The sequence below is a fragment of the Diprion similis genome, chromosome 6 (assembly GCF_021155765.1).
Source record: "Diprion similis isolate iyDipSimi1 chromosome 6, iyDipSimi1.1, whole genome shotgun sequence".
Classification (NCBI taxonomy): Eukaryota; Metazoa; Arthropoda; class Insecta; order Hymenoptera; family Diprionidae; genus Diprion; species Diprion similis.
Genome location: NC_060110.1, coordinates 10,886,558 through 10,900,151, shown reverse-complemented (window position 1 = coordinate 10,900,151; position 13,594 = coordinate 10,886,558).

Here is a 13,594-nt window from a genome sequence, read left to right as displayed (position 1 = left end):
TGAAAGGTTGGATCAAACATTTTGGTGAATTTATTTTACATGTCCAGAAAAATTGAGAATATGATAATATTATCTGATATGTAAATCTTAAATTAACTGAGGTTATATGACCGTGTATCAAGGTTTCGTGAAAAAGCTAGTGTAGCGCAGAGGACTAGGTTTTCAACTGCGACACAATGCGGCACAGTGTCAACATTTCTGGTGTATTCCTTCGCCCGGATTGGCCGCTTACGCCAGAAAGTTGACGCTGCGTTAGATTGTGTCGGTATGTGAAAACTCCCAAATAACTGATGAAAAGTGTTGCGCAGGTCCCCGCTAGGGGTCGAGCTAGCCAGGCTGAAAATAATAACTAGGAGCAAGTACCAGATATGCAAAATTATGGTACAAAATTATGGAATTTACTTCAGTATTCAGAATTATGGTGTGTTTTTAGAGTATGATACGCGTGGTATGGTACATGGTACAGATGGTTGAATTATGGTACGATTCCATATTTATGGTACGAGTTGGCAACGCTGATTTGAGATTTATGTAACTGCCTTCTGATTAGCCTAGATGGCGCTTATCGCTACTTTACGTATGAAAAATGAGTACAAGTCAGGCCCGGTTGGCATACTATGATGATATTGGCGTTGACTGAGGATATGCTCAGTCAACAATATTGGTATGATCCACGATGATCTGATAATGTCGGTCAATCTACGTGTCGACTACGCAAGTGTACCTGTCATGATATGGAAGTATACTTTGGAAAAATACTTCAATATTATAAGCGTGTAGTATAGAGACGAATCGATGAGGCGCAGTCCCAATATGCTGTGAGCAACGGATCAAAAGTAACGGCCGAAGAACTGCAGATTCTCATCGTCATTTCTCTGCTGTTGGTCCTACGCTTTATTAAATGTCTTTTTTGAGTTCCTGGGGTTCCAATAAGCCAAGATACGGTCACACAAATCAGTTCGGCGACCTGATATCTTCGAGTCCAAAAATCGTTGAGAAAAGTAAGGCTAACCCCTTTGGATTTTTGCCGGAAATTTCGACGACTTTGAAAAGTGCTGCAATTAATTCTTTAGAACACTGTTCCGACGTAATTTTGCGAGAGAAATCGATTGAGCGCAGTCCCAATACGCTGCGAGCAACGGATCGGAAGTTACAGCCAAAAAACTGCAGATTTTCATCGTCATTTCTCTGCTGTTGTACCTACGCTTTTTTCAATGTGTTTTTCGAGTTCCTGGGGTTCCAATTAGTCGAGAAACGGTCATACAAATCAATTCGGGAACCAGAAATTTTCTGCTTCAAAAATCGCAGAAAAAGTAAGGCTAACCCCTTTGGATTTTTGGCGAAAATTTCGACGACTTTGGAAAGTGCTGCAATTAATTCTGTGAGGCACTATTCCGACGTAATTTTGCGATAGAAATCGATCAAGCGCAGTCCCAATACGCTGCGAGCAACGGATCGGAAGTTACAGCCAAAAAACTGCAGGGTTTCATCGTCATTTCTCTGCTGTTGTACCTACGCTTTTTTCAAAGTGATTTTTGAGTTCCTGGGGTACCAATCAGCCTAGAAACGGTCATACAAATCAATTCAGGGACCAGAAATTTTCGACTCCAAAAATCGCAAAAAAGTAAGGCTAACCCCTTTGGATTTTTGGCGAAAATTTCGACGACTTTGAAAAGTGGTGCAATTAATTCTGTGAGGCACTATTCCGACGTAATTTTGCGAGAGAAATCGATTGAGCGCAGTCTCAATACGCTGCGAGCAACGCCTGCAAAGTTACAGCCAAAAAACTGCAGATTTTCGTCGTCATTTCTCTGCTGTTGGTCCCACGCTATTTTTTACGTGTTTTTTGAGTTCTTTGGGGTCGAATTAGTCTAGAAAGGGTCATACGAATCGATTCCGAGACGAGAAATTTTCGGCTCAAAAATTCGGCAAAAAAGTAAGGCTAACCCCTTTGAGTTTTGGCGAAAATTTTGACGACTTTGAATAGTGCTGCAATTATTTCTGTGAGGCACTATTCCGACGTAATTTTGCGAGAGAAATCGATTGAGCGCAGTCCCAATACGCTGCGAGCAACGCCTGCAAAGTTACAGCCAAAAAACTGCAGATTTTCGTCGTCATTTCTCTGCTGTTGGTCCCGCGCTATTTTTTACGTGTTTTTTGAGTTCTTTGGGGTCGAATTAGTCTAGAAAGGGTCATACGAATCGATTCCGAGACGAGAAATTTTCGGCTCAAAAATTCAGCGGAAAAGTAAGGCTAACCCCTTTGGATTTTTGGCGAAAATTTCGACGACTTTGAAAAGTGCTGCAATTAATTCTGTGAGGCACTATTCCGACGTAATTTCGCGAGAGAAATCGATTGAGCGCAGTCTCAATACGCTGCGAGCAACGCCTGCAAAGTTACAGCCAAAAAACTGCAGATTTTCGTCGTCATTTCTCTGCTGTTGGTCCCACGCTATTTTTAACGTGTTTTTTGAGTTCCTTGGGGTCAAATTAGTCTGGAAAGGGTCACACGAATCGATTCTGAGACGAGAAATTTTCGGCTCAGAAATTCAGCAAAAAAGTAAGGCTAACCCCTTTGGATTTTTGGCGAAAATTTCGACGACTTTGAAAAGTGCCGCAATTAATTCTGTGAGGCACTATTCCGACGTAATTTTGCGAGAGAAATCGATTGAGCGCAGTCCCAATACGCTGCGAGCAACGCCTGCAAAGTTACAGCCAAAAAACTGCAGATTTTCGTCGTCATTTCTCTGCTGTTGGTCCCAAGCTTTTTTTTACGTGTTTTTTGAGTTCCTTGGGGTCGAATTAGTCTAGAAAGGGTCATACGAATCGATTCCGAGACGAGAAATTTTCGTCTCAGAAATTCAGCAAAAAAGTAAGGCTAACCCCTTTGGATTTTTGGCGAAAATTTCGACGACTTTGAAAAGTGCTGCAATTAATTCTGTGAGGCACTATTCCGACGTAATTTCGCGAGAGAAATCGATTGAGCGCAGTCCCAATACGCTGCGAGCAACGCCTGCGAAGTTACAGCCAAAAAACTGCAGATTTTCGTCGTCATTTCTCTGCTGTTGGTCCCACGCTATTTTTTACGTGTTTTTTGAGTTCCTTAGGGTCGAATTAGTCGGGAAAGGGTCATACGAATCGATTCCGAGACAAGAAATTTTCGGCTCAGAAATTCGGCAAAAAAGTAAGGCTAACCCCTTTGGATTTTTAGCGAAAATTTCGGCGACTTTGAAAAGTGCTGCAATTAATTCTGTGAGGCACTATTCCGACGTAATTTTGCGAGAGAAATCGATTGAGCGCAGTCCCAATACGCTGCGAGCAACGCCTGCAAAGTTACAGCCAAAAAACTGCAGATTTTCGTCGTCATTTCTCTGCTGTTGGTCCCGCGCTATTTTTTACGTGTTTTTTGAGTTCTTTGGGGTCGAATTAGTCTAGAAAGGGTCATACGAATCGATTCCGAGACGAGAAATTTTCAGCTCAAAAATTCAGCGAAAAAGTAAGGCTAACCCCTTTGGATTTTTGGCGAAAATTTCGACGACTTTGAAAAGTGCTGCAATTAATTCTGTGAGGCACTATTCCGACGTAATTTCGCGAGAGAAATCGATTGAGCGCAGTCTCAATACGCTGCGAGCAACGCCTGCAAAGTTACAGCCAAAAAACTGCAGATTTTCGTCGTCATTTCTCTGCTGTTGGTCCCACGCTATTTTTTACGTGTTTTTTGAGTTCCTTGGGGTCAAATTAGTCTGGAAAGGGTCACACGAATCGATTCTGAGACGAGAAATTTTCGGCTCAGAAATTCAGCAAAAAAGTAAGGCTAACCCCTTTGGATTTTTGGCGAAAATTTCGACGACTTTGAAAAGTGCCGCAATTAATTCTGTGAGGCACTATTCCGACGTAATTTTGCGAGAGAAATCGATTGAGCGCAGTCCCAATACGCTGCGAGCAACGCCTGCAAAGTTACAGCCAAAAAACTGCAGATTTTCGTCGTCATTTCTCTGCTGTTGGTCCCGCGCTATTTTTCACGTGTTTTTTGAGTTCTTTGGGGTCGAATTAGTCTAGAAAGGGTCATACGAATCGATTCCGAGACGAGAAATTTTCGGCTCAAAAATTCAGCGAAAAAGTAAGGCTAACCCCTTTGGATTTTTGGCGAAAATTTCGACGACTTTGAAAAGTGCTGCAATTAATTCTGTGAGGCACTATTCCGACGTAATTTCGCGAGAGAAATCGATTGAGCGCAGTCCCAATACGCTGCGAGCAACGCCTGCGAAGTTACAGCCAAAAAACTGCAGATTTTCGTCGTCATTTCTCTGCTGTTGGTCCCACGCTATTTTTTACGTGTTTTTTGAGTTCCTTAGGGTCGAATTAGTCGAGAAAGGGTCATACGAATCGATTCCGAGACGAGAAATTTTCGGCTCAGAAATTCGGCAAAAAAGTAAGGCTAACCCCTTTGGATTTTTAGCGAAAATTTCGACGACTTTGAAAAGTGCTGCAATTCATTCTGTGAGGCACCATTCCGACGTAATTTTGCGAGAGAAATCGATTGAGCGCAGTCCCAATACGCTGCGAGCAACGCCTGCAAAGTTACAGCCAAAAAACTGCAGATTTTCGTCGTCATTTCTCTGCTGTTGGTCCCAAGCTTTTTTTTACGTGTTTTTTGAGTTCCTTGGGGTCGAATTAGTCTAGAAAGGGTCATACGAATCGATTCCGAGACGAGAAATTTTCGTCTCAGAAATTCAGCAAAAAAGTAAGGCTAACCCCTTTGGATTTTTGGCGAAAATTTCGACGACTTTGGAAAGTGCTGCAATTAATTCTGTGAGGCACTATTCCGACGTAATTTTGCGAGAGAAATCGATTGAGCGCAGTCCCAATACGCTGCGAGCAACGCCTGCAAAGTTACAGCCAAAAAACTGCAGATTTTCGTCGTCATTTCTCTGCTGTTGGTCCCACGCTATTTTTTACGTGTTTTTTGAGTTCTACGGGGTCGAATTAGTCTAGAAAGGGTCATACGAATTGATCCCGAGACGAGAAATTTTCGGCTCAGAAATTCAGCAAAAAAGTAAGGCTAACCCCTTTGGATTTTTGGCGAAAATTTCGACGACTTTGAAAAGTGCTGCAATTAATTCTGTGAGGCACTATTCCGACGTAATTTTGCGAGAGAAATCGATTGAGCGCAGTCCCAATACGCTGCGAGCAACGCCTGCAAAGTTACAGCCGAAAAACTGCAGATTTTCGTCGTCATTTCTCTGCTGTTGGTCCCACGCTATTTTTTACGTGTTTTTTGAGTTCTACGGGGTCGAATTAGTCTAGAAAGGGTCATACGAATCGATTCCGAGACGAGAAATTTTCAGCTCAGAAATTCAGCAAAAAAGTAAGGCTAACCCCTTCGGATTTTTGGCGAAAATTTTGACGACTTTGAAAAGTGCTGCAATTAATTCTGTGAGGCACGATTCCGACGTAATTTTGCGAGAGAAATCGATTGAGCGCAGTCCCAATACGCTGCGAGCAACGCCTGCAAAGTTACAGCCAAAAAACTGCAGATTTTCGTCGTCATTTCTCTGCTGTTGGTCCCGCGCTATTTTTTACGTGTTTTTTGAGTTCTTTGGGGTCGAATTAGTCTAGAAAGGGTCATACAAATCGATTCCGAGACGAGAAATTTTCAGCTCAAAAATTCAGCGAAAAAGTAAGGCTAACCCCTTTGGATTTTTGGCGAAAATTTCGACGACTTTGAAAAGTGCTGCAATTAATTCTGTGAGGCACTATTCCGACGTAATTTCGCGAGAGAAATCGATTGAGCGCAGTCTCAATACGCTGCGAGCAACGCCTGCAAAGTTACAGCCAAAAAACTGCAGATTTTCGTCGTCATTTCTCTGCTGTTGGTCCCACGCTATTTTTTACGTGTTTTTTGAGTTCCTTGGGGTCAAATTAGTCTGGAAAGGGTCACACGAATCGATTCTGAGACGAGAAATTTTCGGCTCAGAAATTCAGCAAAAAAGTAAGGCTAACCCCTTTGGATTTTTGGCGAAAATTTCGACGACTTTGAAAAGTGCTGCAATTAATTCTGTGAGGCACTATTCCGACGTAATTTCGCGAGAGAAATCGATTGAGCGCAGTCCCAATACGCTGCGAGCAACGCCTGCGAAGTTACAGCCAAAAAACTGCAGATTTTCGTCGTCATTTCTCTGCTGTTGGTCCCACGCTATTTTTTACGTGTTTTTTGAGTTCCTTAGGGTCAAATTAGTCGGGAAAGGGTCATACGAATCGATTCCGAGACGAGAAATTTTCGGCTCAGAAATTCAGCAAAAAAGTAAGGCTAACCCCTTTGGATTTTTGGCGAAAATTTCGACGACTTTGAAAAGTGCCGCAATTAATTCTGTGAGGCACTATTCCGACGTAATTTTGCGAGAGAAATCGATTGAGCGCAGTCCCAATACGCTGCGAGCAACGCCTGCAAAGTTACAGCCAAAAAACTGCAGATTTTCGTCGTCATTTCTCTGCTGTTGGTCCCGCGCTATTTTTCACGTGTTTTTTGAGTTCTTTGGGGTCGAATTAGTCTAGAAAGGGTCATACGAATCGATTCCGAAACGAGAAATTTTCGGCTCAAAAATTCAGCGAAAAAGTAAGGATAACCCCTTTGGATTTTTGGCGAAAATTTCGACGACTTTGAAAAGTGCTGCAATTAATTCTGTGAGGCACTATTCCGACGTAATTTCGCGAGAGAAATCGATTGAGCGCAGTCCCAATACGCTGCGAGCAACGCCTGCGAAGTTACAGCCAAAAAACTGCAGATTTTCGTCGTCATTTCTCTGCTGTTGGTCCCACGCTATTTTTTACGTGTTTTTTGAGTTCCTTAGGGTCGAATTAGTCGAGAAAGGGTCATACGAATCGATTCCGAGACGAGAAATTTTCGGCTCAGAAATTCGGCAAAAAAGTAAGGCTAACCCCTTTGGATTTTTAGCGAAAATTTCGACGACTTTGAAAAGTGCTGCAATTCATTCTGTGAGGCACCATTCCGACGTAATTTTGCGAGAGAAATCGATTGAGCGCAGTCCCAATACGCTGCGAGCAACGCCTGCAAAGTTACAGCCAAAAAACTGCAGATTTTCGTCGTCATTTCTCTGCTGTTGGTCCGGAGCTTTTTTTTACGTGTTTTTTGAGTTCCTTGGGGTCGAATTAGTCTAGAAAGGGTCATACGAATCGATTCCGAGACGAGAAATTTTCGTCTCAGAAATTCAGCAAAAAAGTAAGGCTAACCCCTTTGGATTTTTGGCGAAAATTTCGACGACTTTGGAAAGTGCTGCAATTAATTCTGTGAGGCACTATTCCGACGTAATTTTGCGAGAGAAATCGATTGAGCGCAGTCCCAATACGCTGCGAGCAACGCCTGCAAAGTTACAGCCAAAAAACTGCAGATTTTCGTCGTCATTTTTCTGCTGTTGGTCCCACGCTATTTTTTACGTGTTTTTTGAGTTCTACGGGGTCGAATTAGTCTAGAAAGGGTCATACGAATTGATCCCGAGACGAGAAATTTTCGGCTCAGAAATTCAGCAAAAAAGTAAGGCTAACCCCTTTGGATTTTTGGCGAAAATTTCGACGACTTTGAAAAGTGCTGCAATTAATTCTGTGAGGCACTATTCCGACGTAATTTTGCGAGAGAAATCGATTGAGCGCAGTCCCAATACGCTGCGTGCAACGCCTGCAAAGTTACAGCCAAAAAACTGCAGATTTTCGTCGTCATTTCTCTGCTGTTGGTCCCGCGCTATTTTTTACGTGTTTTTTGAGTTCTTTGGGGTCGAATTAGTCTAGAAAGGGTCATACGAATCGATTCCGAGACGAGAAATTTTCAGCTCAAAAATTCAGCGAAAAAGTAAGGCTAACCCCTTTGGATTTTTGGCGAAAATTTCGACGACTTTGAAAAGTGCAGCAATTAATTCTGTGAGGCACTATTCCGACGTAATTTCGCGAGAGAAATCGATTGAGCGCAGTCTCAATACGCTGCGAGCAACGCCTGCAAAGTTACAGCCAAAAAACTGCAGATTTTCGTCGTCATTTCTCTGCTGTTGGTCCCACGCTATTTTTTACGTGTTTTTTGAGTTCCTTGGGGTCAAATTAGTCTGGAAAGGGTCACACGAATCGATTCTGAGACGAGAAATTTTCGGCTCAGAAATTCAGCAAAAAAGTAAGGCTAACCCCTTTGGATTTTTGGCGAAAATTTCGACGACTTTGAAAAGTGCTGCAATTAATTCTGTGAGGCACTATTCCGACGTAATTTCGCGAGAGAAATCGATTGAGCGCAGTCCCAATACGCTGCGAGCAACGCCTGCGAAGTTACAGCCAAAAAACTGCAGATTTTCGTCGTCATTTCTCTGCTGTTGGTCCCACGCTATTTTTTACGTGTTTTTTGAGTTCCTTAGGGTCGAATTAGTCGAGAAAGGGTCATACGAATCGATTCCGAGACGAGAAATTTTCGGCTCAGAAATTCGGCAAAAAAGTAAGGCTAACCCCTTTGGATTTTTAGCGAAAATTTCGACGACTTTGAAAAGTGCTGCAATTCATTCTGTGAGGCACTATTCCGACGTAATTTCGCGAGAGAAATCGATTGAGCGCAGTCCCAATACGCTGCGAGCAACGCCTGCGAAGTTACAGCCAAAAAACTGCAGATTTTCGTCGTCATTTCTCTGCTGTTGGTCCCACGCTATTTTTTACGTGTTTTTTGAGTTCCTTAGGGTCGAATTAGTCGAGAAAGGGTCATACGAATCGATTCCGAGACGAGAAATTTTCGGCTCAGAAATTCGGCAAAAAAGTAAGGCTAACCCCTTTGGATTTTTAGCGAAAATTTCGACGACTTTGAAAAGTGCTGCAATTCATTCTGTGAGGCACCATTCCGACGTAATTTTGCGAGAGAAATCGATTGAGCGCAGTCCCAATACGCTGCGAGCAACGCCTGCAAAGTTACAGCCAAAAAACTGCAGATTTTCGTCGTCATTTCTCTGCTGTTGGTCCCAAGCTTTTTTTTACGTGTTTTTTGAGTTCCTTGGGGTCGAATTAGTCTAGAAAGGGTCATACGAATCGATTCCGAGACGAGAAATTTTCGGCTCAGAAATTCAGCAAAAAAGTAAGGCTAACCCCTTTGGATTTTTGGCGAAAATTTCGACGACTTTGGAAAGTGCTGCAATTAATTCTGTGAGGCACTATTCCGACGTATTTTGCGAGAGAAATCGATTGAGCGCAGTCCCAATACGCTGCGAGCAACGCCTGCAAAGTTACAGCCAAAAAACTGCAGATTTTCGTCGTCATTTCTCTGCTGTTGGTCCCACGCTATTTTTTACGTGTTTTTTGAGTTCTAGGGGGTCGAATTAGTCTAGAAAGGGTCATACGAATCGATCCCGAGACGAGAAATTTTCGGCTCAGAAATTCAGCAAAAAAGTAAGGCTAACCCCTTTGGATTTTTGGCGAAAATTTTGACGACTTTGAAAAGTGCTGCAATTAATTCTGTGAGGCACGATTCCGACGTAATTTTGCGAGAGAAATCGATTGAGCGCAGTCCCAATACGCTGCGAGCAACGCCTGCAAAGTTACAGCCGAAAAACTGAAGATTTTCGTCGTCATTTCTCTGCTGTTGGTCCCACGCTATTTTTTACGTGTTTTTTGAGTTCTACGGGGTCGAATTAGTCTAGAAAGGGTCATACGAATCGATTCCGAGACGAGAAATTTTCAGCTCAGAAATTCAGCAAAAAAGTAAGGCTAACCCCTTTGGATTTTTGGCGAAAATTTTGACGACTTTGAAAAGTGCTGCAATTAATTCTGTGAGGCACGATTCCGACGTAATTTTGCGAGAGAAATCGATTGAGCGCAGTCCCAATACGCTGCGAGCAACGCCTGCAAAGTTACAGCCAAAAAACTGCAGATTTTCGTCGTCATTTCTCTGCTGTTGGTCCCGCGCAATTTTTTACGTGTTTTTTGAGTTCTTTGGGGTCGAATTAGTCTAGAAAGGGTCATACGAATCGATTCCGAGACGAGAAATTTTCAGCTCAAAAATTCAGCGAAAAAGTAAGGCTAACCCCTTTGGATTTTTGGCGAAAATTTCGATGACTTTGAAAAGTGCTGCAATTAATTCTGTGAGGCACTATTCCGACGTAATTTCGCGAGAGAAATCGATTGAGCGCAGTCTCAATACGCTGCGAGCAACGCCTGCAAAGTTACAGCCGAAAAACTGCAGATTTTCGTCGTCATTTCTCTGCTGTTGGTCCCACGCTATTTTTTACGTGTTTTTTGAGTTCTACGGGGTCGAATTAGTCTAGAAAGGGTCATACAAATCGATTCCGAGACGAGAAATTTTCAGCTCAGAAATTCAGCAAAAAAGTAAGGCTAACCCCTTTGGATTTTTGGCGAAAATTTTGACGACTTTGAAAAGTGCTGCAATTAATTCTGTGAGGCACGATTCCGACGTAATTTTGCGAGAGAAATCGATTGAGCGCAGTCCCAATACGCTGCGAGCAACGCCTGCAAAGTTACAGCCAAAAAACTGCAGATTTTCGTCGTCATTTCTCTGCTGTTGGTCCCGCGCTATTTTTTACGTGTTTTTTGAGTTCTTTGGGGTCGAATTAGTCTAGAAAGGGTCATACGAATCGATTCCGAGACGAGAAGATTTCGGCTCAAAAATTCAGCGAAAAAGTAAGGCTAACCCCTTTGGATTTTTGGCGAAAATTTCGACGACTTTGAAAAGTGCTGCAATTAATTCTGTGAGGCACTATTCCGACGTAATTTCGCGAGAGAAATCGATTGAGCGCAGTCCCAATACGCTGCGAGCAACGCCTGCGAAGTTACAGCCAAAAAACTGCAGATTTCCGTCGTCATTTCTCTGCTGTTGGTCCCACGCTATTTTTTACGTGTTTTTTGAGTTCCTTAGGGTCGAATTAGTCGAGAAAGGGTCATACGAATCGATTCCGAGACGAGAAATTTTCGGCTCAGAAATTCGGCAAAAAAGTAAGGCTAACCCCTTTGGATTTTTAGCGAAAATTTCGACGACTTTGAAAAGTGCTGCAATTAATTCTGTGAGGCACTATTCCGACGTAATTTTGCAAGAGAAATCGATTGAGCGCAGTCCCAATACGCTGCGAGCAACGCCTGCAAAGTTACAGCCAAAAAACTGCAGATTTTCGTCGTCATTTCTCTGCTGTTGGTCCCGCGCTATTTTTTACGTGTTTTTTGAGTTCTTTGGGGTCGAATTAGTCTAGAAAGGGTCATACGAATCGATTCCGAGACGAGAAATTTTCAGCTCAAAAATTCAGCGAAAAAGTAAGGCTAACCCCTTTGGATTTTTGGCGAAAATTTCGACGACTTTGAAAAGTGCTGCAATTAATTCTGTGAGGCACTATTCCGACGTAATTTCGCCAGAGAAATCGATTGAGCGCAGTCTCAATACGCTGCGAGCAACGCCTGCAAAGTTACAGCCAAAAAACTGCAGATTTTCGTCGTCATTTCTCTGCTGTTGGTCCCACGCTATTTTTTACGTGTTTTTTGAGTTCCTTGGGGTCGAATTAGTCGAGAAAGGGTCATACGAATCGATTCCGAGACGAGAAATTTTCGGCTCAGAAATTCGGCAAAAAAGTAAGGCTAACCCCTTTGGATTTTTGGCGAAAATTTCGACGACTTTGAAAAGTGCTGCAATTAATTCTGTGAGGCACTATTCCGACGTAATTTTGCGAGAGAAATCGATTGAGCGCAGTCCCAATACGCTGCGAGCAACGCCTGCAAAGTTACAGCCAAAAAACTGCAGATTTTCGTCGTCATTTCTCTGCTGTTGGTCCCGCGCTATTTTTTACGTGTTTTTTGAGTTCTTTGGGGTCGAATTAGTCTAGAAAGGGTCATACGAATCGATTCCGAGACGAGAAATTTTCGGCTCAAAAATTCAGCGGAAAAGTAAGGCTAACCCCTTTGGATTTTTGGCGAAAATTTCGACGACTTTGAAAAGTGCTGCAATTAATTCTGTAAGGCACTATTCCGACGTAATTTCGCGAGAGAAATCGATTGAGCGCAGTCCCAATACGCTGCGAGCAACGCCTGCAAAGTTACAGCCAAAAAACTGCAGATTTTCGTCGTCATTTCTCTGCTGTTGGTCCCACGCTATTTTTTACGTGTTTTTTGAGTTCCTTGGGGTCGAATTAGTCTAGAAAGGGTCATACGAATCGATTCCGAGACGAGAAATTTTCGGCTCAGAAATTCAGCAAAAAAGTAAGGCTAACCCCTTTGGATTTTTGGCGAAAATTTCGACGACTTTGGAAAGTGCTGCAATTAATTCTGTGAGGCACTATTCCGACGTAATTTTGCGAGAGAAATCGATTGAGCGCAGTCCCAATACGCTGCGAGCAACGCCTGCGAAGTTACAGCCGAAAAACTGCAGATTTTCGTCGTCATTTCTCTGCTGTTGGTCCCACGCTATTTTTTACGTGTTTTTTGAGTTCCTTAGGGTCGAATTAGTCGAGAAAGGGTCATACGAATCGATTCCGAGACGAGAAATTTTCGGCTCAGAAATTCGGCAAAAAAGTAAGGCTAACCCCTTTGGATTTTTAGCGAAAATTTCGACGACTTTGAAAAGTGCTGCAATTAATTCTGTGAGGCACTATTCCGACGTAATTTTGCGAGAGAAATCGATTGAGCGCAGTCTCAATACGCTGCGAGCAACGCCTGCAAAGTTACAGCCAAAAAACTGCAGATTTTCGTCGTCATTTCTCTGCTGTTGGTCCCGCGCTATTTTTTACGTGTTTTTTGAGTTCTTTGGGGTCGAATTAGTCTAGAAAGGGTCATACGAATCGATTCCGAGACGAGAAATTTTCAGCTCAAAAATTCAGCGAAAAAGTAAGGCTAACCCCTTTGGATTTTTGGCGAAAATTTCGACGACTTTGAAAAGTGCTGCAATTAATTCTGTGAGGCACTATTCCGACGTAATTTCGCGAGAGTAATCGATTGAGCGCAGTCTCAATACGCTGCGAGCAACGCCTGCAAAGTTACAGCCGAAAAACTGCAGATTTTCGTCGTCATTTCTCTGCTGTTGGTCCCACGCTATTTTTTACGTGTTTTTTGAGTTCTACGGGGTCGAATTAGTCTAGAAAGGGTCATACGAATCGATTCCGAGACGAGAAATTTTCAGCTCAGAAATTCAGCAAAAAAGTAAGGCTAACCCCTTTGGATTTTTGGCGAAAATTTTGACGACTTTGAAAAGTGCTGCAATTAATTCTGTGAGGCACGATTCCGACGTAATTTTGCGAGAGAAATCGATTGAGCGCAGTCCCAATACGCTGCGAGCAACGCCTGCAAAGTTACAGCCAAAAAACTGCAGATTTTCGTCGTCATTTCTCTGCTGTTGGTCCCGCGCAATTTTTTACGTGTTTTTTGAGTTCTTTGGGGTCGAATTAGTCTAGAAAGGGTCATACGAATCGATTCCGAGACGAGAAATTTTCAGCTCAAAAATTCAGCGAAAAAGTAAGGCTAACCCCTTTGGATTTTTGGCGAAAATTTCGACGACTTTGAAAAGTGCTGCAATTAATTCTGTGAGGCACTATTCCGACGTAATTTCGCGAGAGAAATCGATTGAGCGC